The sequence below is a fragment of the Pteronotus mesoamericanus genome, unplaced genomic scaffold (genome assembly GCF_021234165.1).
Source record: "Pteronotus mesoamericanus isolate MK-2021 breed Mesoamerican mustached bat unplaced genomic scaffold, CSHL_Meso_final contig_84, whole genome shotgun sequence".
Lineage (NCBI taxonomy): Eukaryota > Metazoa > Chordata > Mammalia > Chiroptera > Mormoopidae > Pteronotus > Pteronotus mesoamericanus.
This window is the reverse complement of record NW_026555267.1, coordinates 3,014,836-3,040,275: the sequence shown is the minus strand read 5'-3', so window position 1 is coordinate 3,040,275 and position 25,440 is coordinate 3,014,836. Positions and strand designations below refer to the sequence as shown.

Here is a 25,440-nt window from a genome sequence, read left to right as displayed (position 1 = left end):
TTTAGGATATTTGAGCTCTTCAGGGAGAATTTTCTTTTAGGCAGATAAGAGATATGAAGAACTCAAATGCATCCAGCTCAAAGTAATTCTTCGGCCAAAGTGACAAAGTTTTGGGGTAGCATGTCTGGTCCCCATCAGTGATATCTGTACTTCTTAGTCTTCATAAAGTACAGTCCTCTTGTATTTTATAATCTGGCTTATGTTTAACCATGTCTGGTGGTCTGCTTGCTTCCTTGAGACCACATATTCATTGGCTCATAGTAAGTGCCTCGTAAGTATGAACTGAAATTTGTGGTAGATGCTTGATAAATGTTTATTGTATTTCACATGAGCTGGGATGACCAAAGTAGGTTAAATAAGAATATTCAGACGTGTGGATGTTATCGTTATAATTACCTCCAGGAAAGGACAAGTAGATAATTCAGGATTTGACTAATTGCACAAAGTAGCATTGTTTTGACACCCCAATAGAGACCCCATCATAAATACCCTTTGGGGTGGGGGCCCTGGCTGTGCCCCGTTACAGCATCGATCATATCAAATAATTAGTGCTTAACAGTAGACCAGGAGCCTGCCACTTGAGTTCCTAAACTCCTGTTGGTGGTTCATAACTATTTTGTCCCAGTCTTCTGAGCTTCTTCTGGATTGTCCTTTTGTTACCAAACAAATGGACCCATGAGGGAGAGGGGTTGCCCAGATGCTGTTACTGAAACAACATCCCCGCCCCCTTCCTCAGAATGCCTCGGGTGTAGGTCCTTTGCCCGCCGCCCTTGGAATTATGGCTCTGAATGGCAGAGTTTGGTGAAAAGGAAAGGAACTATTTATTCAAAAGTTATACAGGTTTGATGAATGGCTAAAAGTTGCCCATAAACCTCAAAATCCCTTTAAAACAACCACCCGCATACACAGTCCTGTCTTCTCCCCTTTGCCCAGTTAGGCCAGTGAGGCCAGTCAGGGGTACCGTCCTTCAGAAGAAAAAGAACAGAAGTCCGGGGCTTGGCTAGACAGGCCTCTCGCCGGTCTCAGCACCATCCGCTGCGTTGCCGCGATCTCCAGCTCTTAATCCATAACTACATGGCACTTTCTCATGGCCTACTAGCAAGAGTCCTTTCTCCCCTCTTTCTGGTCTTCACACTGTTCCCCAGAGTCTGTGTCCCTTTTTCTCCCCCGTAGGCCCCTGTTTCTCCTCTTCCCCCTCTAGTTACATTCTGTATTAAGTCTTTTAAACCTTCCTGATTAGCTTTGGTGATATGCAAAATAACCCTTTTTGCATATGAGGAATGAAGCTGTCCTGTTATTGACATGCAAAATGACTCTCAATGACCCTGCTCAAGGCTCCCATCCCCCATGGGGGCCCGCCCTGGAGTGGGGAGGATATATTTTTCTTGGACACCCCAATCTCTGGACCCGTCACAAATACCATTTGTGGGGACCCTGGCTGTGCCCCGTTACACTTTTGCATCATTTCAGACAGCAGTCCCAACTCAGCCCCCCATCCACACTTGATGGGCCAAATATACACAGTGCCTGTTGCAATATACAAGGGTCTCTATAAGATGTCAACTAATGAGTCTGCTAATGCTAGGCAGAATGAACCACATTTTCTACTATTCACTCGTTCCCAATTTTTTACTACACTTTCCTGGGTCTCTGACTATCCCAGGACCAGTTCATTTGTTGCCAAGCAACAGGCAGGTTTACTAAAAACTCTATAAACCATATATTGGAATAAACATCAACGAAGTAAGCAATTACTATTCAACTATTAAATTTGGACATGTCAATAATATCCCTGATCATTCTCTCACTTAGTCTCACACCTTTGTGAAGTAATTAAGGCAGGGTATTGGAAAGCTATTGCCACAATAATGCTATTTAGCAAATAACTACAGAAATCTCAGTGGTAGAAAACATAAGCACATATTTCTTGCTCATGGGTCTTCAGGTCTGCTGGAACAGGTTTCATTCAAACTGCCAGTCAAGCTCCAATGTGTTCTGTGGCCCAGGCTGAAGGTGGCAGCAACTATCTAAAGCATGTCCTTTTGGCTGAGATCAGAAGCTTCCAGAAGGGCCAGCAGAAGCACATAATGCCACGTAAGCCTTTGGTACAAAATTGGCCCGCTGTCACTTCCATCCATCTTCTGTTGGCCATGTTGCGTGGCCATCTGTGGCTTCATGTTCTTTCTACTACCCACATTGGCTTTTACTGGAGAAAATTTCACCTGAAACAATCCAAATTAACAAAGTGATCAATTGAAAGGCGATAACTTACAGGCCAAAATTTGTTCTCTTCTGCCAACTCAAACACCTTTAAGATTCATTTTGCTTTACAAAACTCAGATTTATGAGCAGTTTAGGGGAGGTATCTACCCTTTAAATTACTGCTGGCATTTTGTAAAGGGCATTGTGTCATTAGGTGTCCCCGAAGGAAGCCCGAGGTAAGAAATTTTTTGAACACTAAGTGCTAGGAAAAACTTTGCTTCCCCTGCACAATTGATGTGCATTTTCCCCCCATGAGAACAGTGTAACTGTTGCTCATTTTCCTTTGAGAGTCAAAACCTTCAGAAGCAGATTTCCATCTGTAATAAAATTAGTGGGACGTTGTAACCCACCAAGTTGCTCTCTGGATCCTGCCATTTTGTTCTAATTTGTCTTTAACCTGCTTTGATTTTATTTTTGTTGTACATAATGTTACATAGACTTTTTTTTTTTTTTACTGTAAGCTATATTAAGTCTTTTTGTGGAGTGAGAAGGGAGACCAAAACAATTAAATAAAATGGCACACTGTCAGTGTACCTAATTAAGAAGAGGGAAATCCACGGGTCTCTTTCTCTGCTCTCTTGGTTTTATTAATTACCTTTGGTAGAAAGGTATTTTGTTTGCAATCAAAATGAAAGTAAATCTTTGGAGATTAAGTTTCCTAAAGAGCTTAAGGGCGGGATCAAAGGGGATTTAATGCGTTGTCTCTAAGGTGTGCCTCTGACATCATCCTCCTTCCTAAACCTAGCCTCTCCCCACCCTCCAGCCTGAACCCACAAAAGGACAAGGGCTTCCCCTTCTGGTCTTAATTCCTGTCACCTTGCTTCTGAATAGCCAGCCTGGTCTCAGTGGCTTCAGTCACCAGCATTTGAAAAGAAAGGACAACAGATAGAGGCAGCAGCAGATGGATTCTGTAAAACAGTACCTAGTAACACTTTATTAAATGTCTACAAGTTTAAAAATTGAAGTGGAAGATGTTACCAGCTGCATACAGAGCAGAAGAATCTGCAATAGTTTAAAAGACCCAGTGCAGTGAGAACAGAGGGAGGGGCTATGAGTTGGCCTGCAGGATGTTCTGGAAAGGGGTCTTTCTCCAGGCTCCTGCTGCCTTCCGTGGTTAATTAACATCAATGAGACAAGCACATTGCGCAAGAATGAATCCCGCATGTCGCAAGGGTACTGAATAGTCTCCTAAGAGAAGAGGATGTTTTTTCTGGGAAACCAAATTATAAAGAACTGAGCCTCCAGTTGACTGTTAAAGAAAAAGCCATCAAAAGAACATCTGTAGATGATTTCCTGAAATGGGTTCTTTGTCCATCGAATGGATGACTGGAAACTGACAAGTTCATTCTCCTGTCAACACTGCAATTTTGCTCTTATAAAAGGGGTTGCTTTTCATTTCCAATATTTTCCATGTTTCTCAGTCTCTCCCATGTCTCAAAATAATTCAATAGAAAGAGTAGAGGACACCATGTTTCCCTCTTTCAAATTGCTAGTGTTTACCTCTGAATTTCACCTGCCTCGCATGGCTTTCATTTCCTGAAATCATGGTAGGAAGCTCTGGGCTTGGTCCTTAGAAAAAAGTGACTAATTCTGCATGCCTGACCTCCACTTCCAGAGACGTCTGAGTTCCCCTTCACTGTAATTTTGCAGAAAAGGAGATAGCAGCTCATCTTATTTAGCATTGCTTTAACTGGGAAAATGAATGCCCATCTTTAACAGAGGCCAGGAAAGAGCTGCCTCGGTATGCCTTTCGTCTTTTGTCTCACCTGTAAGACAGAAATGGCTGCCCAGTTACACTGACTGTGGGAGAGGGGGCACAGCTGCTCGGAAGCCTCACGCGTGCTTGTGCGTGTTTGTGCGTGCATTCACTTGAGTTACGGCCTTGTCTGCAGTACAAAGGCAGCTGCATCTCTGGCTTTTGCAAAGAACCAGATGAAGTCAAGAAATCAGTAATGAAAGCCAAGGACAATTTATTCGTTGAGAGTAACCTATTTCACTAATGGTCTTGCATCGATATCAGATTAACATAATCAGAGTTTGAGTCCCTCTGCATTTGGACAGATGTCACGGCACATAGCCTTCCTAGTGATTTGGTAAAGTAGGGTGTTAGATACATCCCTGGAAGATGAGCTGTGATGCCGTGAGTTTTAAACCAGCAGATAGGACAGGAGTCCTTTGGAAGACACAGCATTTTTCCTGAACTGAATTGGCTTTTTACTTAGTAACTGAATCTGTATTTCCCCAATAGCCTGCAAGGAGGGTGGCCAATATACTCAACTATTTCTATTGGCTGCCTCCCATTTTATTTTGGTGTAGAGCTAGCTAATACCAAACGCATCTTGAGTGGAAGTCAAGAACAGGAAGATACCGAGTTGAATGCTCTCAGAGGAAAATTCAGCTTCCTCACAAAATCTAATCTACCAGGCAGGAGCTGTCAACATGATAAATATTCTAGGCTTTAATATCGGTTTACATAGCAGGGCAGAAGAAAAGGAGAAATTATTCACATACTCAAAATTTGTTAAAATGATGTTGTTTGACTTCAAGTGACAGAGGTCTAAGGAAATTCAAAGTTAAGATGGAAACTTCTCGGGCTAAGCCCGGTTCTGGACTCTCCAGGGGCCTTCTGATGTATCGATGCCACCAAAGTAATTACACCGCCACGCATGAGCTCTCCCAGGTTCACCATTTGTGAGAATGAGTTCTTTCAATTAATCTTACTGCAAGTTTCATCTGGTACCAGGTGCATGCAGCAGCGAGGGCAGAATTTCAAATTGAACTGGATCTCAGAGTTACAAGTTGGAAATGCCTCCGTGGTAGCATTTACGGGGCACCGAGCACTTTTAGCTTTGAAATCTTACAGAACTGGGTTTTGTACCAGCTCCGCCACTTTATGTATTTGTCTACCAACTATTTGTTGAACACCTACTATGCGCCAGTCCCCATTCGAGGCTCTGGGCAGATAGCTGAAAACTAGACAGATAAGGTCTCATCAGTGATGGAGCTTACATTTTAATGGAGGTACTATAGGTCAGGTTCCCCAGAAAAAGACTCTGAGAGAGACATTTGTGTGCAGGAAGTTTATTGGAGAGGACTTTCCAGCTTAACTGCTATGGGGGAAAGAAAGGAGGAAAGACTGAGCAGAGGGAACAGGTTGTCTGTGAGGCAGTTTCAACAATGGGTGCAGGTGACTCCACAGTGAGTCCGAAGTTGGGATGGCCTTTCAGAATGCCCCCCCTTGAGGTAAGGTGGTCCTCACCTTTAGGCTGGTACATAGGCCATCAATGACTGCGGGCTATCTGGGAAGGGGACATGATCTTGGGCAGGAGGTTTTACAAGCTACAAGCAGTTCTGGGAGAGGTCTGGCCACTGAGGACTCCCAATCACAACACTCACAGCAGTGAGGATTGCAGGTTCTGCAGCCTTGAATGGGTGTCGGGTCAGCGACTGATATTAAACAAACATGTATGTGTACATATAAATACATAGTAGTTAGAGAGAAATGGGGGTAAAAATAAGATGTGGAGTTTTTTTTCAGGTGGAAAATGTTAGAATGTATTTGTACGCAGATGGGAATAATCCAATTTGCTGGTAATGCTTTAAAAAAAAAAAAAGACAAGTTAGATGAGCTACCTTTAGGCAAGAGAAGGTGTCAAGTTCTCCTTTAGGCAAGAGGAGATGGTATCCGGGGCAAAAAAGGAGATCCTAACCATAGGCGGGTTTAGTGACAGCTCACTCCCATAACTGGAAGGATGAGGAGGATCTGGGTGTGGATGGAGCTGGCGAAGTGGGTTTGGTCGTGGGAAGATGGAGCAGCCTCTGTCTGATTGCTTTATGTTCTCAGTCAAACAATCAAGGCCGTCGATTGGGGCTGAAGGTTGGGAATGGGAAATTTAAGGAGGATGGGGAGAAGGTATAAAATTGGTGTCCCCGAATGTGGGATCGTGACTTGACTAGAGCAATGTGGAGTACTTGAGAGTTATGGTTACAAATGAAAATATGCAGTAGTTGTATGTTTTTATCCAAATTCACTCTATATTTGGGGGCAGACACAAGGTAGGCAGGCAGCTCCACCCAACCAGCTATATAGCAGGTGAGTTTAATGAAAGGAATTGAGTTGCTGGGGAGTGGACTAGCCTTGGTGATGAACTATGGATTCTAAGCAGGTAAGAAGGGAAGCAAGGGAATGATAGAAATGCGACTTACTAGCCACGTGACCCTTTGATTCCCTTTACCAAAAGGGAAAAGCAACTCTGCCCAAGCTAATCGACAGTCTTGGAGAGCTTACTCTGGGCTCCCCATGTTTTAGATCCATTCCCAGTTAAATCTCACAAGTCAGTGGGGTCAGGAGGCATTACCCCACCTAAGACTTGGTACATGCTATTTGCTCAAACACTTTTGGCTCCTTGTCTAAGCCCCCTTTTCCAATTCTACAGCCGTCTCAGAGCCACAGGGGACAGTCAGCTGCAATTTCTGAGACACTGATGGATAACCCTTTTGATTTCCAATCTTGGGCAAATCTTCAACCACTTACTTGCCTTAATGAAGAAAATAAAGAGAACTTACTTGCATCATTCTTTGACTGTTGAGATTCTGTGTGCCTCATGATTACCTAGCACACTGAATGTGAGAACAAACAAAGCAGGTTAGGAACAAGTAAATATAAGGTTAGGAACATGTAAATATCACTTGTAAATGTTTTTTTTAATCTCTGTGACAACACAATGAGTAAATTGAGATTTTTGAGGGATTAAGTAATTCATCCCAGCATATTCAACGTAGAAATGGCATAGCCATTTGAAACCAGGTGTGAAGGGAAAACTCCAAAATCCACACAGTTGATGTTGCGTTCACTGACTCCCATGGGCCTGAGAAGTGGGAGGAGCCTAGGCTGGAGCCCCCTTCATCCAGCCTGCACTTCTCAGAAGCAAAGAGGGATTGGGGATGCATTGGAGGTGGGATTGGATCTCTCAGACATGCAATTAGTGAATAAGGAATCTGCGATAGAACTTGCTCCATGCATGTATTAGAAAATGCCAAGAGTGTATTTTTATTGTGAGATTTGTGAGGCCTTTTTATCATTTTGGAAGTTTATCCCACTTTTTTTTTCTGTTCCTTCATTAAAAATCCCTGAAACATATGAAAGGAGCTCAGGGCGTGCTCCATAAACAGAGGATAGTTGGGCCCGAGAGGCCTGGCTCACGCTGCAGTGGACCAGGGAGCATGTTCAGCCCTAATGCAGTGAAGGGGACAGCTAAGGTGCAGGAAGCTGGGCCAGAGGAGAAGACAGATGGTGAGAGAGAGGTGGGGAATGTGGACAGGTGGGCCATCTTAGGAACAAGAAAGATCGCCTCTGGTGTTCCTAGGAGCAGCCAGCTATCTTCCTTCACATCGGTTGAAGGAGAGAGCAGAGGAAACAGCGCTAATTTGCTCAACTTGACCTTCTAAGTTTATAATAAAAGGTTTTTTTAAAATAAATAACCACAGTGTACTGTGACGCACATTGACGGTGATGAACACATCCCATGTTGTATGAGACTTTCTCAATTTTAGCATTGAAATTTCTGCATCCCAGAAGCCCTCTCAGTCCCAGGCAAAGCAGGGTGGTTGGTCACCCTGTGATACCTTCCAGCAACATAGGAACTATACTTCTTTCAAATATGCTATCCCCATATGAGTACACACATACATATCAGGCCATGGATTTTCTATTTTTAGATAGAAGATGCCCTAACCCTACTGCATCATGGGAACCAAGAAATTTTCTCCTGCTTCTGCTTATCCAAGAAAGAATTAAGGCCTTGGTAATATAAAATAGCTTATTGGATTATTCTTTCTCCTTTGTGTTCTAAGAACTCTCCTCCTGCCAGAATATTTTGAGCTCTTTTCCCTTGTTCTTAGAAACATAGTTTCCAACATAATGTAGATGGCATACAAGTGTGGGCTAATTAAGCTTTGACACATTGCCATGTTCTATGACATGACTGTAGCATGCTTCATGTAGGAGAGAGAAAAATTAGGAAGAGTATAATCAGGTTTTCATTTCTTCTAACACAGGCGTCCCGATGCGATCTGTCACCCTCAGTGGAGGTGCTTCAGGTTAGGAGCTAATGCTTTGGTATGAATAATGGACATATGATTGCTATTTTCTCTCCGCGAGTGTGTGCCTGGCTTCTTGGGAAGAGAAAAATAGTCCAACTTTACATCTCATCTATAAGCTGAGGACAAGAGGATAAGCATTTACTATATGCAGTCATGGGGAGGGGAAGAATGAAGCAGCAGTGTGATAATAGTGACTGTATGAAATTATTTTAATAAATGTATAAGCACTACTGAGGAAGCTGCTTCCAATCAGCACTTAAAAACTCTCCTGTGGATGCCCAAGCCTTTGAGAAAATAGAGAATCTCTCAGTTTCTAATAAAGGGTGGCAAAGAAACTCTCCCTTGAATTAAAAGTATAGATCAAATGGTTTTGCAGCACTAATTATCCTTTGCCACATTCATCCATTTCTGATTTAATTTAGGTCTGTATAATCATTTGATTAATTCTGTCTTTCCCATTAAATGGTAATCCTTGAACATAAAGACCACATGTTCTTTCCTATGGTCCCCAGAACCCAACACAGAGTGTAGCATCAGGAAGGCACGCGGTGATTATTTGTTGAAAGAATGAGGAGCAGCGCACCCCTCTTCTGAGAGCCAGTGACACCTCATCATGTCTCTTGCCCGTGACTCACCCACTGCAGCGTACTCCTAGGTTTCATCGTCTGCTTCCTCACCTCCAGCCACCTGAAGGCAACCATCACTGAATTCCCAGGACTTTCATAGTGCTGGGCATGCAATAAATGAGTGTTGCATGAATGGCTGCTTAAAAGGGTGTGATGCATGCTCACTTCGGCAGCACATATACTGAACTTGGAATGATAAACAGAGAAGGTTAGCCTGGCCCCTGCGCAAGGAAGACACGCAAACTCATGAAACGTTCCATATTTTTCTAATGCCAGTATCAGTGAATGTGGCATGGTTAAAGAAAATATAATAAACCTATACTTGGATTTACTGTAAAATAAAAGGATGTGATGAAATTGGTATTAATTTGCTTTTGCCTAGACTTATAATATATTGCATGGACAGCAGGCATTACACAGAACCTTCATCCATCAATATTTTAGGTAGCTGATCGCCTGATCAGCGTGTCTTTCCTGCCAAGAGTGATCAGGACTCTGCAGAGATAGTTGTTATTGAAGAGAACACTGAATGAAGAGCTGAGATCAGCTTCCATTCTTGGATTTTTACCAATTTCTTGCCTGGCTTTGGCAGGTGACTATTCTCATTGTCTTTTATTTTCTGTAACATAGACATTAATAAGACCTGGTGTCCTCATCTCTTAGGGCTCTTGTGAGAAATACATGGAAAAAAAAGATAATAATAAAGTTACTGGGAAAAGTATAAATTAATACCCGAGGTGACTTATTTCCTTCCTTTATGGTTCACTAGAGGCACCTTTGCATTTCTGACAAGTCTATAACTGTGGTTCTCTTTTGTGAATTCTGAAGTCATACATCCAAGAAATAACAGTAGGAAATGCTTTTTTACTAGATGAACAAAATCTAACCAAGGTTTCCTGGAGGCCCCAGAAGACCTTTTGAGAACAAATATTGCCCAGTTATTCATCTCCAGAAGAGAAACTCTGCATTGCTTGTTTATTTTAAATAAAGTTTGTATGTTTTCCCATTGTAAAAGCTTATAAGAGACAAACAAAATAAAGATGGAAGAAAAAATACACATAGTCCCACCTTTGAGAATCAACCAACGTTAATATTACACTGTATTTCTTTCCAGTATTTTTTCAATAAGTAGCTATTCTCTTGCAAAAGATAGAATTTTATATCTTTTTTATTTTTCCACTCTATTATAAACTCCCAGTAACATCATCTTATGCTGACTATATAACTCAGCTTTGTAAGATGTTATAAAGATGAGAGTGTGAATCTATTCCAAATGATTCTGAATAAGGATTCAATAAATGTTAGCTGCTGCTGTTATCAATAATGACAACATAATTATTGTCATTATTAATATCACCATAATTTGCTTAATGTTCTCTGATGTTAGACATGTAGAGTCTTTCTGAACATTTGGTATTGGGAATAAGTTCTACACTGCTAATTCTTTCCTTATTAAACTTCCTCAATGTGCTAAGGAGTTGTCATGCTTATTTAAAACCTCCCCAGAAGCAAGGAACATATAAAAAAAATTCTTTTTAAATAACATAATACCTAATATTCCTTTTTCTCTTTAGTCTTTCTGTACTGGACTCAAAAGTAACGTGCACGGGTGTTAGAGCTGGGATCTCAGAAAGCCTGTGAGAATGTACCAAGTTCTTGGTGCTCGAAGCCATGTCTGCTCATGTTGGTAGCTTAGGGCATTTGTCCTCTTAGTAGAGCTTTGCCTTCTTGTCATCATCATTTCTAAGCAACAAACAAACAGAAGATGACTGTGGGCTGGGTGGTCACTCTAAGTCCTTACGAAACTGTACCTGGACAGTTCCAGCCAACCTGAGTCCTACAGGCCTAGTGGGCCCACAAGAGGAGCTTTTAAGGGCCAGGCTAAAGCAGACAGGTACTCATAGAGACAGCATGCCGGTGGCTAAGCACATGGGCTCTGGGTTCACATAGGGTTCCAGTTCTGCCTTTTAGCTATATGGCCTTGTGTATGTGAGGTAACCTTCCTAAGCTTCATTTATGGATGTCTACGATGGGGATGAAAGCAGTGCTTTCCTCCTGGGGTTGTGAGGATTTGTAGCTAGAATATATGTGAAGCTCTCAGTGCAGTGCCTGGTACGGAGACACGGCCCTGTTGTTACCATCATCACCCTCATCCCTCCTCCCTCTTCCACCTCCTTCTCTAAGTGACCTGAGGTAGCATTTGTGAGACAGCACATCACATGCTATCAAGGAGAGGAACTGGGATTGTAGCCTGGAAAGTGGTACCAAGTGTGCAGTCTTAAGGGTGAGATAAGGCTAATAATAGAAATATAAGTAATTTTGGAGGGATAAAGAGTAGCTCAGGTTGTACAAAGAAGTCTAAGCCTGAGTTTATGAAAAGTGCGAGAACTTTCCATTGAAGGTCTGTTTTTATCTGGCTCTTATTTGGCCCGTAACAAAGGATCTATTGGCCAAGAGGTTCACTCTTCACTGGAGGTCCATTTGTGACTTGAAAAAAAATAGAGAGAGAAAGAGTGTGGGAGTGGGGGGGATAGAGAGGGAGAGAGACTATTGATGGTTTTACCTCAGTCTTTCTCTCTCTCTCTCCCTCTCCCCCCCTTCCCCCTGCCCCCTTTCTAGATGAGGAACAGAAACTATGAGTTGATTTTTGTCTCAAAGAGCCCTGCCTTCCTCAACCATAATATATGCCAATTTAAAAAGAATACTTTTTGCTGCTTCATTATTAACTAGAATCACTTAGGAAAAAAAATCACATAAAAAGTCACATTGTATCCCATTAGGCACATTCTTTTCTTTTATTATTAAACAGGTTCAAAAATCAATTAAGATTCAAATAACTGGAAATAACTGGGTAAAGTCCCCATTGCAGTTCGAAGGAAGAAAATCACTTTTTGGTGAGAACATAGTCTTGGCTTGACTGCATGAAAATGATTTGCCTTATGTAGTTGTCAGTTTCCCTTCTATGGATTTCTAGAATCCATCCGTTCCTATATATGCTTCCAAATCCATCCTAACCCAACCATAGTCTCTTTCCAAGACAATTTAATAATCTTCTCATTGGTATCAGCTACCCCTGCCTTAGCTTCCAGTTCATCCTCTGTTCTCTCTACCCGAAGGCTTTGAAATGAGAATCCCTCCCCCCTCCAACACTAGCTCTTGAAAACCTTTCAGAAAGAAAAGACATTGAATAAATGGATATTATCTAGATTCTCTAGTTGAGTCTTTCAGGGGTACTTTTTATCGCCACTTGCCATTGATGCAAGACAAAGGCAGCCAAAGGAACTATTTCTAATCAGGGGCCTGGGTTCCCAATTTGTAAGCTCTTGATTTTATGTCTATTATAAAACACATGGTCACGAACTTGGTGTCCTCTGTGACTTTTTCTGCTAGTGTGAAAGAGGGGGAAAAAAATGGACTGCACAGACAGAGAGACCTTTGTTTAAACTTCAACGCTACCTGCCACTCAGTGCAGCAATGGCCCTGGGGAAAGTACTGAACCTCTAGAAGCCTCAGTTTTGTCATCTGTACCTATGTCATAGGATGGCTGTGAGGATTAACTAATACTAATAAAACAGCAAAATGCCTGGAATAATGATTAAACACTCACCAAAGGGTAGCTCTTATTTTTGCTATTATTGCCATAATTTCTGTCAAATTGCTGTCATTATTGTTTATCATTATTATTATCAACATATAGAAATCTGTGATCTGATTCTCTGATCTCTCCAAGAGATCTTAGGATGACTAAAAGTATAGGCTCTTACTAAGCAACCCCACAAATCTCTCTGTTATCCTTTTACAATGTCTACTACCCGTGGATGACTTAATAAATTTTTTTTTTAAATATAATGAAGACGGCAATATCATTACCATCTGATAGATCCCAGGATGAGGGAAACGTCTAGGGCAGTGGGAGTCCGACCCATAGCTTTCAGACTGTTCTTACTTACCCAGCTTGGGAGTATTCATCACAGCCACGTCCTTCCCTTCCGTGGTCTGAGCAAAGAGGGCTGTTCCGAGTGACCAGAAGGTGACAAAGGTGGGGAAACAGTACTTCCTGATTGAGGTGATAATTGTTCACAGTTTATTCAACAATATTATTGAATTTGTATTGAAAAGGTAATTTCATGCTCCACGAAGTAGCAAATTTGAGTTATATGCTAGGAAGGTAAAAGAACAAATACGATGTTGACAGTAATAATTATATCCCACCCTACAACCAGGCAAGGTAAACAGTTCACATCACTTTGGCATGAAGCATGCTTTCCCTTCCTACCTTTTTAATAGACCATCCAAGGACAGGGCATCATAAGATAACAGAAGTCGCTTTGTTGGAATTTACAGGCCTGATATTTTCCCTAAGTAGTAAATTATTGTGTTTTGTTCGTTCTGCTCAGGAACAAATGTGTTGCTTGCTAATATAAATGAATGAATTCCCATATGAATAGGCTAGACACATTCTCCGTATCTCCAAGTTGTCACAGTCTTTATCTAGCCTCAGTCATAGCTTTGATTTAAGGAGGCTCCGGTCCTGGAGGAGGGAGCTTGTGGGAGCACAGGCTTGCTTCTTCTGAGTGTCCTTCTGGATGTAATTTCTTTGCTCTTTGCTTTGTACGGTGGGTAGCAATTTCTTTTTGCAGTGATGCTGCTGCTATGGATGTCTCTGTCTGAAGAACAAGGGCTCAGTAATGTTTCTCAAACCAGAAGGACTCTGCTCCTCCTTCAGACTCATCTAATGAATGATTACACGGTCAGTTTCAGGAGCAGATTAATCATAGAATTTATCCTGAGTAGGGCTGTTGATGTCATTTGTATCAACGCTTTCTATGAAGCCCCAGGGGAAATTTCTGTTAGACCTGGGGCAATGGTGCCTCTCAAGAATACGACCCCTACTTTGCATGGTTATTATGGTTTCTGGGACCACTCCACTGGCTATGTTTTCCTTCTTGCTTTGACCACTAGGATGCTAGTGCAGGATTTATGGCCCACCTAGCGCTGGAAAATGGTCCGTATTTATGTGGCCTCACCTGCCTCCAGTGTCCTCTTACTACTAAAATCTTATCTTGCTTCTACCTTGATTAACTTATCTATATTTGTTACTTTTTTGAGTTTTGAAAGTAATGTTATATGTTTAGGTTAAAAAAAACAGTTGTATAAAGTTAAGACCCAAGTTTCACTCTCTCCCTACAGAAAGTCATTGTTGACAGTTCAGCAGTATGTATCCTTTTAGATTTTTTTGGTAGACATAGTCAAATATAAATAGCATCTGTATATGTATACATACATACATATGTGTGTGTATGTGTGCATGCTCATGTGTGCATGCTTCTCTTTACTCAGCAAGATATGGACATTCTTCACGACAGTTCATAAAGATCTACTGCATTATTTTTAAGAGTTACTTAGTATTCTGTGGTTTAGCTGGGCTATACTTTATCTAGCCACTCTATGGTCAGATTGAAGTTATCTTCAATTTTTTTTTCCAAATAACCAAACATTGAGTATCCTTGCAGGATAGATTCCTAGAGATAATCTTGCTGTCACAAAGGATCTATGCTTTAAGATTTCGATACGTACTTCTAAATTATCCTCCACAAGTCTGAACCAGTTTATTTTTATGTTTGTGCATTTTGGGTTTTTTAAATTTTTATTTTATCTTGTTTTTTCATTCCTGTTCCTCCAACTCCTCTTTGGCAACGAGTTGAACCTATTTTAAACACTAGCCAGAATGTATAAAAATGCTTATACCTCCACATTCTAACCAAATTGGTTATTAGCAGACTTAGAAATTTTTTTCCAAAATAATGGACAACTGTATCATGTTTCAATATTCATTTCCCTCGTCACCAGCATGAACATCTGCTGCTATGTTTATTGGCCATTTCTATTTCTTCCTGGGTGAGTTTCCATTTTATATGCTTTACCCATTTCTCCATTGGCCTGTTTGTCTTTTATCTTTAATTTACAGGTTCTCTTTGTATGTTATGTGCTAAACCTTTATTAAGTAAACTGGAAGTGTTAGGTGTTTTTTCCTCCATTTTTAACCAACCAGTGACTTTTTTTATGTGAAATGTTTAATTTTTTTTATTAACAGAACTAACATTATGACTTTTTTCCCTCAGGTTTCTTGCAGTGTTCTCATTTTTTCTGATTTCTAAGGACTTTACAAGACCAATTCTAAATTTCTCTTTACACAAAATGTTATGCAGATGAGTATTTTTAAATGCCAAAGGATTTTTATTTTCCTTTACTTATTTTTGTTATACCTTTGATTTTAATATCTAATTCATTACACTGTAGTCAGAGACTGTAACTTAGAGGGCTTGAGGTTTTATGTTTTTATTGAGAGCTTCTTTATGGCCTAGTATGTCATCAAGTTTTGTAAATAGTTCCTAGTCAAATAAAAGTAATGCATAGTCTGCATTCTTTTCTGGGAAAAAAATTTAATTTTCCCCCTTCCTCCTATTCTTCCTTTCTTCAATCCTTCTTCCCTCTTCCTTCTGCACCTTATTTCTCTCTTCTTTCTTTCTCCCTTCTCTTCCCCCTCCCTCTGCCTCTTGTTCTTTCTAGAATGTTAACTATGTTAACTATGTCAAATCCTCTATATCCTAACTTTTGTTTCTACTTAATTCAATTCATAAATTTTCCAGTATGATATATTTAAATAAAATTCTCCTTTCATCATTTTTTCTTATTTTTTGACATATTGTCCTGAGTATTAAGATTCATAGCTATTAAAAAATTTTATTAGAACATACAATTTTTATCAATATAAATTATACTCCTTTTTTTTGTATATAATGCTTTTTGTCTTATATTCTACTCTGTCGACAACACCCAAGTTGTTGTTGTACTGGTGCTGGCTTGATAAATCTTTGTCCATTCCTTTACTTTCAACTTTTTCATGTGGTTTTATTTTAGGTATTTCCCCTAGAACAAATATAGTGGTATTATTTTATTTCTTCCCCCAACTCCAAACTGAAAGTCCTTCAAGGAAAAAAAGATTCAACTAATGGTCATTCATGATAATGTCTGATATGTTTGTTTTTAAATCACATGTTTCATACTTTATCATATTGTCTTGGTTATTTGTCTTTAAATTTTACATTTACTACATTTTTGTAGTTAAAAGTTTCCCCTTATATTTTTTTTCTGCTAGTGGTTATCCTTAAACTCTTCACAATCGAGTTATTTTCTTTTCTCCATAAAAATGAAGCCGTACCTGCAGCACCTCATTTAAACAAAATAGGACTTGTCGCACCAGGTATATCTTCCCTTTATCTTTTTCCTTCTACCTGCTCTGTGCCATTAAAATTATCTTGAATTTTGGTTCCAGATTGTTAATTTTTTACTTTGTGCCTTTTCAGTTTTATGAGCAGCCACTTAACAATTCCATGAAATTTCACTGCCATATTTTCAACAATTACTTAGTATTAACTGTAAGTTTCACTGATGTCATTGCTCATTTTATTGGTATGCTGTATATTTCTATTTCTCAGCTTTATGTTTCTGAAGTACACCCAGAAATTTTATCTTTTGTGATGTTTTGTTTTCTGAAAAGCTTATGTGGACAGTAAACTTTGTGAGTTTTTGTAAATCTAAAAATGTCATTTCCCTCTGCCCCACACTTTAATGGCAGGGCCAGCTTCCAGATGTTATGTCTTAGCCCGTAGGAGACACCGATCCATTGTCTTCAAGCTTTCTGGGTTGTACAAGATCATTCAATGCTAGCAGTGAAGGTCACGGGGCTTCAAACAGGCAAGCTGAGTTTTCATTCCATTTCTACCACTCCCTACCTGTATAACTGTCTAACATCAATGAGACTCTTTTTCCTTACTGGATGGTAAGGACCCTCATGTGACAAAGATGAAAGTAAAATACTTAGCACAAATAAGTAATCGACTCAGTGATGAGATTGATAATAGTTTCTTTATACCAACCTTATACGTTTGTTTTTCTCTCTGGAAGTTTGTAGGACTTTTGTTGATCTTTGAGGATCCCGGTATTTTACAATTTCTCCATAAAGGACTCAGTTGGATGTTTTTTCTCTGAAAACTCAAGTCCCTTTTCAGCTCAGAGATATTCCTTCTGCTACTTATTTGGTTACATCCTACCCTCCATCCACATACCTTTCTTTCCTTCTGAACTCTCTTCCTCCACAGCTGTTGAGTCTGCTGAATTTGTTCTTTATGTATATTAATTCCATAATGCTGCCGTAACACATTATCTCCAACTTAGTGGCTTAAAAGAAAGCAGATGTATGATTTTATAGTTTTGGAGGTCTGGAGTCTGAAATGGGCCTCACCAGGCTAAAATCAAGGTGTGCGCAGGGTAACAGTCATTATGGAGGCTCGAGGGGACAAACCCATCCTTTGTCTTCTTCAGCTTCCGGAAGACACCCGCTTTCCTTGGCTCATGGCCCCTTCTTTTATCCTTAAAGTTAACAGCAGAGCATCTTTAAATCTCTCTCTGATTTCAATACTCCTGCCTCCCTCTTTCACTTGTAAGGGCTCTTGATTTCATTGAGCCCCCCTGAATAATCTAGGACACTGACCCCATCTAAAGACCTTTAATTGAATCACATGTGCAAGGTATATTTAACCATGTAAAGTAACAGAGTCACCGTCATTAAGGATTAGGTATGGGCGTCTTTGGAAGGGCCACTATTCTGCCTACCATACCAGGCTCTTTGCTTTCTTCATAAAGTCCGTGTCTTTAGCTTTTTACTCTGTTTTCTGAGAGAATCTTCTTTTTTTCACTTTTCCAGGTCTCAGAGGTATGTATACATTTTATTTGCACAATAATATTTTAAATTTTCAATTTAATTTTTAATTTTAATTTTTTTGTAAACTGGAAGGAAACTCGTCATTATCTCTGAAGATACTAATTTTACTTGCTTTAAAGTTGTTTTTTTCTTCTGTTTTCTGCATTAACTCTTTTTCTTAGGGGATGTGCCACTTTCAGGCTACTAATTGTCATTGAATATTAGTGATTAGGGTACTTGTTCATATTTAAAAATCAAGATCTAAATGAACAAAACTGGTTTCTTGAGTTTGACCTTCTCATCACATGCAAAAATTATTGTTTCTCCAACAACTGATATGGATTCTGGTGGAAAAAGTGTTGGTTCCTTTCAGGGGGTGGGGACTAATGACTGGGAAGTCTTTTTTCTTTTCTTTTCTTTTTTTTTTTTTTTAACTAGGTGTGGGATTACCCTTCAGTGGCCCACCGTGGTAACCAAGATCACTTGGGAACACAGTGCTGTATCATTTTGGACCCTAGTGCCCAGTCTGGGCCCCCCACCTCCCGGATCATTCACCCTATTCAAGGAGCCATTCTTTCAGCTTTACTCAGGGGTCGGGGCGGGTAGGCGGGGGGCGGTGTGCAAATGCTGCATCAGCCTTCTCAATGGCCCAGCGCTTCCAGGCTCTTTACTCAGTTACCCTTCACCCTTACCCTGCTCCCTGATCTTGAGGACCCTCTAGTGGTTTGCTGGGAAAACTCATATTTTCTTAGTTCCTTTTCCCCCCATTTTATTCTGTGGGCTATTTAGCCTGTTAAGATTCTTAGTGATATGTTACCATCTGCCTTACACCTTTCAGAAATTCCTGAATATTCTGATCTGCCAATGGCAAGTTCCATATAACTTTGCAGCAATGTTATAATTTTGTTCTTATCTGCATGCATATTGTATCATTTAATGGCATGTGAGGCAGGAGACATACATAGTCAACTACCTTGAAATGCAATACTCTTTTATCAATTGTTTAGTCTATTGCTCTGTATGTGTTTCTGTGAATTTTAACAAATAGTTTTGAAAATGTGTAAATAAATAATGATATAGCTAGATGGTAAAGAGAGTGGTAAAAATTTTGATTTATTGACCTCATGAATATAGAGTCTCTGATCTGTGTCTGTATGACTCAATACTACTTATTTGATCATTTGCTTACTTAGCAAATACATATATGCCTAGGGCTAATTGTATGCACTGGAATTTTTGTTCCTGTTTGTTAGCCTTTCTGTTCTTGATATCTGTTGTTCTTTATTTTCTTGATATCTTGAAAGGATTTAATTTTGCACTTTAGAGTCATGCAAATTTGAGCATTTAACAGATCAAGACTTTGCCTCATTCAGTAGTTAGCTAAAGAATTCTGAAGGTCAGAGAATTCATTTCCCTGGGCCTCTGCTTCCCTGATTTCCAAATTCCTTACCAGAAACCACAGTCTCTCTTTGCTAGTTTGATTTTTCTCTATCCCCATGAACACTTAAATTTATATAAGAGCTGCAGAATCCCTCTTCCAGGTTAGGAACACTAATTTTGTAGCCATCGCTCAGAATTTTGCAGAAGAAGTGCTCCTCTTCTTCCCCTTGTTCCATGTGTACTCTGTTTCTGCTTCTGGATAGAGAGTCCTTTACTATAATCCTGGATTTGGCCTTTTAGCTCAAATTTTCCCAGCGTCTGTACAGATGGTTTCCACCTCTGCAGAATCACGTGGTTCTATGTTACTCTCAGTCCTTCGTAGGTTCTTTGTTTCCGACTCGTCATGGGGAAATTGCATATTTGTTCCTGTAGGTTGATTATAGTCTTCTCCTCTGTAAGTTAACATGTTGCTTAACATTATCTACCTGTCATGATGACAATAATAAGCATCGTTTATTGAGTGTCAATCAGGCACAAAGTGCTTTTACGCACTATATCAATTTTAAGGGTTTTTAACTGAAAATAATAAAGACTGAAACCATGGTTTCTTGAGTAGTTTATTTTTGTCACATAATGAGAGGTCTGAGGGTTGACAACTGCCAGTGCTGGTCCTCAAGTTCATTTCCATCCACGATGAAGCCTCTGGTATTCCCAGGGCCCTTTTCCTCATTGTGGTAGGACAACTGCATCACCTCCGGCTGTCATGCCCCCACGGGAGGAATTTGTGTCAGGACAGTAAAGGCATTCCTAAAGATATAGTCAGCTTTACTGTGTCTCACTGGCCGGAATGGCAACGCACAACCACTCTGGCTGGCATTGGCTAAGAGAAGAAATTTGAGAATTGAGAATGTGGGCCAGCTAGCCTACATGAGCCGTGTTTGCCATACCTACATTATCTTATTTTGCACATCTGTCATTGTTATTCCCCTTCTCTTTTTACATGTAAGAATATTGGAAGTCAACCACTTTATGTAACTCACACAAAATCATACCATTGTAAAGGAATACCTGGGACTGGTAACCATCTTCATCTTTCTCTGAACTCCCATTCTCTCCACTTCATTATACTCTTTCTAGGGACTGTTAAAGCAGCATTGGAGGAATAAATGAATGATTGGCTTCCTAGCTTTGTTTTTCATGCACATGACTCTATATAAGAGAGAGTTCTGTTAAGGGCCCTACAAACTTCCAATCGTAAGGCTCCAATCTTTGGTCAGCTTTGGGAGATGGGTGGAAAGAGCTTGGAAGCCACCAGTCTTGGTTCAAATCCCAATTCCACCACTTACTAATATATAATTATGAATCAACCACTGAATCTCACTGTGCCCTGGAGTTCTCATTTTTGTCTTTGCCACCATTCTCTCCAGGTAGAGTTATGTACTGCAGCCAAATTTACTGTCAAGAAACAGAGCTTCAATTCTATTATTCCATTCCTCCAAAACCATCCATATAGTGGACACTGAACGGGCTACTCAAAAGGGGCTCATAAGTATCCTTTCCCTTAACAATCTTCTCCACAGGGGCAGGCAGTGAAAAATACAGTTCCTCAGCCTCCCTGGAGTTAGGGATGGCATGACATATTTGTAGTGAGATGTTAAGTAAATCTTAGGAGGGACTTGACCAGTATGATTCTTTATCCGTAAAAACCTTCTTACTGCCTGGAGCACAGGCACAAGGCTAGAGGTGGAGCAACGGTATCATGGCCATAAGGTGGCAAACATAAAGATAAAGCTCCCTGTGCAGAATGACAGGGCAAAGAAAATGGCAAGAGGCGGGGTCTCCCACGGCATCGTTGAGCTACCATACAGACTGCCTTCCCCCAGCTTCTCTTTCTATGGAATAAACAGACTCCATTCTCATTTAAACCACTGCCCATTATGTTTTCCAGTCATTTGCAGTTAAACATGTTCTTATCTGATATAGTTTCTTACAAGGTAAAATGTGAGCCCTGTGGGTCTGGTTTCAACCTTCTTTCCCTGAAGACTTTTCTTCTACTTCTTCCATTCCCAAACTCTATGATTCATCTAAACCAAATTGTCTAGTGTTGCCACCTCTACTTCAAGGTCAAGCTGAAGTGTCACCTCTTTTTCCAGCAAGTCTTCCTTATGTTACCTGACTGGTGTCATTTCTCATTCCTCAGAACCTTGGGCTTTTATATTCCTTAGCACTTTCTCTCTTGAATTATAGTTATTTAGGTATCTGTCTCATCTCCTTTTTTATGAGCTCCTAAAAGCCTTGTATTGTTCATCCACCCCCTGTGCATGCACACACACACACACACACACACACACACACACCCCAGTCTAATCCCCATACAGCATCTTGCCCAGTGAGTCCTCAGGACTGTGTGATAATGGATGGGGGTAGTATCGTACAAGTGATTATTTTGGGTTCTTTCCTTTTGAATTAGCTACTCAGGACAGTCATTGGTATGCCTTCCTCGTCTCCACTGATGTTTAAATCTTTCTCAGTTGAAACAGTTTTCTTACTCAGAAGAACCTCTTTCCTGAACTGTTCTTGACCTACTTAAGAAAACCTGGAAAGGAGGAGACATGGCCTTGTTTCCCGCACTTGGGTGGCAGGGCTCTTTCCAAGCTGTCTGCTATGCACTGAGCAGAAGCATCTTGCAGTTCCTTCCTTGGAAGGCAAATTGATCTGTGTTGTTGGGCTAACTTTCAACTAGGGCCAAGTCAGCAATCTCTGGGTAAGTAGACTGAAAGAAGCTTTGACTACAGGGACCAGATAGGAATCTTGTCCTCTACAGACCCATATGCAGATGACCCAATAAATATTCTTGATTGGTTTGAAACTATACTTCAAGTCCCAGTTTTCAAAAAGCATTGCTTGGCTTTGAAATACTGTTCATTTATTTATTATTTATGTGTATTATTCATACCCTGACTACTTTTCAATAAGATTTACAGTAACTAAAAGCTACAGGTGCACCGTACCCATTAAGTACTTCAAGTGAGGGTAGTAAGACAAAAACCCAAGCAACTAGAATGGCCCAATGGTATAGAGACCCAGGACAAGACCTTAACGTTCAGCTCATCTCATCCTCCCAAATGAACTATGGGTTTAGTATTTTTTGCAAATGAGAAAGCCAGTGATCAAAGAGGTTGAACAAATGGGAACAGGTTTCACCCTGGTGAATTTCATAGCCCCCAGTTCAAACCCAGCATCTGCTCACTCCGTGGTCTGCACTTTGCTCTGCTTCACACTGTGACTGAACTAGGATTCTACTTGCCTTGCCTGCTCTATTCTCAAGAATGAGCCATAAAGCAAAAAAAGAAATGGATGGTTTAGAAAAATGCATTACAACAAACTTAAATTTACTAAGATGTTCTGTTCTGTGAAGTTCACTACAAAATCTTAAGCCAATTAAACATATTAATATTAGAAGGGAAGAGACCCTGAAAATCAACTAGTTTTTCGCCCTCCTTTTTTTCCAAATGAAGAAACTGGGGGAAATGAGTTGCGCAAGATACTCAATGTAACGGTCCATCTATGCCAGCTTCCTCCCCCAGGACTATTTAGCAGCTGGGAGATTTCAACTCCCTTTATGTCCAGGGACTGGGGTCAGAAATTCTCAAAGGATGGATGTCTCCAGTGTTCCCCCATCTAGTAAAAGAGCTTTCGCAGAGGCTTTAGCAAGCAATGAGTGGTCATGCGTTTTGTTACCTTTGACGGTAACCTTGATTTCATACATGCAGGTAAACTTCATGTAGAATTTATAGTTAAATGGTAAGTGACCCCATTAATGGCATTATAAAGGTAGAAATGCTCCTGTAGCAAGAATATTTAACTAGAAGGTAAGGAGGTGTCGCAGCAAGTCTCCAAATGTGGCCATCAGCAAGCCATGTTTCCCAGGAGTCACTGTCCCTTGTACTCAGGTACTGATGCACTTGATTCTTCCCTGGCCCCGTGTAACCAATAGAATGCAGTAGAAGTGACATTGCATGACTTTCAAGGCTAAGTTGTAAGAGGCCTTGCAGCCTCCCCCACGGGTGCCTTTTCTCTTCTCAGAATCCAGCCACCATGCTCAAGAAGCCAAAGCCACTTGAAGAGGCCACGCATAGGTCCTCTGGTTGACAGTCCCCAGGGAGCTCCCAGGCGACTTCTGAAATCAACTCCCAGTATTGGGAGTGACCCGTCTCAATATTCAGCCCAAGGAGCCTTCAGAGGTGATAGTCCCAGCCTGTGACCACGTGAATAACCCCATGTGGGAGCTGTCCAGCTGACCCAGTCAGTCTACATTGATAATAATTATTGTTTTAGGCCCCTGACTTTTGAGGTGATTTCTTACATAGCAGTAGTAATGGAAGCAGTAGGAAACATCAAAAGATGGTTTTTCTCTCCAGTTCCCACAAAACTCCATGGTAAAACATAAAATCTACCAAGATGTAGAAGACAGTCAAGTTGAAATTTACTTAAACTCCCCTCCCATCTCACCCCAGGTTGTGCTCTTTCCAACTTAGTTATTTCTTTAATTCCTAAGTGAGACAGCAGGGTAGAAGGATTTTTTAAAAAGGAAAGCAATTTAAAAATAACTATCCAGACAGATATTTTGACATTTGAGGGAAGGAAAAACAATTTAGGATGCTTTAAAAGCTTTCCAATATTTACTTTCATATTATTTCACTCTGAACTACAGAAGATAGTCCTTATTCTACTGTCTAGCTATTTGAAGCAATCTACAATGGCATGATATATCCTTTAAAGATTATAATTGAAATGTGCAGTCAAACATTTTCTTTACAGGCATATAACTTAGTATACGTGCCAAACTGGACCAAGCTAATTTTCTTTTAGAATCCTTTTTCTTCTTCTTTCTCTTTTTTATTTTTCATCTTTTTCTCCCCTCTTTTTTTTCCTCCCTTCTATTTTTTCCCCTCCTTCTCCTCTTCACCCTCCTTCTCTTCCTTCTCCTCTTTCTCCTTCTAAATCAATGCCAACTCCCGATTATCTCTTATTGCAACAAGGGAAATGAATCTAGAAATAGTCTTATTTCAAGTGTCATCCTCAGTGATCTCAGACACACTGTTTCATTAAATCTTCACGATAAGCCAGCCAAGTGGTGATGCTGTTCCCATTGGACAGATGAGGAAACTGAGGCCGAGATACGTTTAATAACTTGCCCAAATTTGCTTAGCTAGAAATAACTGGTAAGATAGGAATTAGTACCTTGTTTTTTTCCTTATACCAAAGAACTTCCATTTTCACTATACCACCCTGCATCTAAAATGTGCATCTAGTTCCATGAGCTGCTAAAAAGTGTACAAAATGACTGCTGATCTCAGAATCCTTGTCTCTCTTTGGGTGTGATTGCTGACAAGCTCCCAAGAACGACTGTCTCTCCCCTTCTGTGACCCAGCCCTGCAGGCCTGCCTCCGCCCACAGGCTTCTTCCTGGGTGCCTGCCCTCTAAGAATAATTGTTTTTGAAGGCAGGGGAGTGTGTATATAAACCCCAATTTCGTCCAAAGGCTTTCTATCTATTTTACCCTTTTCTCTCTCCATCTTTATCAAGAATAGTGTTGACCATGATTGCTCATATGGATGGATTTAGAAGGTGGGTTCCTTTAAGAGAGAAATCCTGAAACTCTTGAAAATCTGCTATGTCAGATTTTCCCTGATGCTCATTGATAATGCAGGTTCTAGGGCCCCACCCAAAGTTCTGATCCAGGGGGTCTTAGATGGGACCTAGGAATTAGATTTTCTAAAAGCACTCAAATGATTCTAAGAGAATAGGTCTAAAATTTGTGGAACACTGCTTAAAGATGAGACAGATCAACTGCACTTTCGAGTTACTTTGGGAGATGGGATTGTCTTCCAGGAAGTTTTCATAGTTGGCAATTGCAGTTTTTATAGCCACTCAGGCTTGTCTGTGTCTAAGACCATACTGCTAAATTCACCCACAAGCCTCAGAATATCTCTGAAAATGGCTCTAAAGGATGGGCCTTTAGAAACAATGCAGGTGGCTGGGGGAAGACTCAACCCTCTAATACCACTTACTGGACTGGCCATAGCTGGTAGACAGTTTGGAGAGACAAAGTCCCTTATTTAGCCTTTTGCACAGTCTATTTTGAGTGTTCCTGTTCTGGTCTCTTCATTCTCTGCCCATGACTGAGTCCTGGAAGGCACTAAGTGACCCCCCCGAAAAAAACCTAAGTAACCTTAACTTTCCTGCCCTACTCAATGCTGACTCTAGTAACAGATGCTATGGGGTCCAGGGGCCAAAATTATAT

General features: G+C 40.5%; 1 protein-coding gene and 1 non-coding gene across 3 annotated transcripts in view; both read left to right on the top strand.

Annotated features, from left to right (window-relative positions):
• The window catches only part of CA10 (carbonic anhydrase 10), a 440,279-nt gene that overhangs the window by 187,747 nt on the left and 227,092 nt on the right, over window positions 1-25,440 (top strand). The gene's annotated exons all lie outside the window — the stretch shown is intronic.
• On the top strand, window positions 9,148-9,256 carry LOC129080260 (U6 spliceosomal RNA). Its single transcript, XR_008530171.1, has one exon. It is a non-coding gene; the product is annotated as a U6 spliceosomal RNA (small nuclear RNA).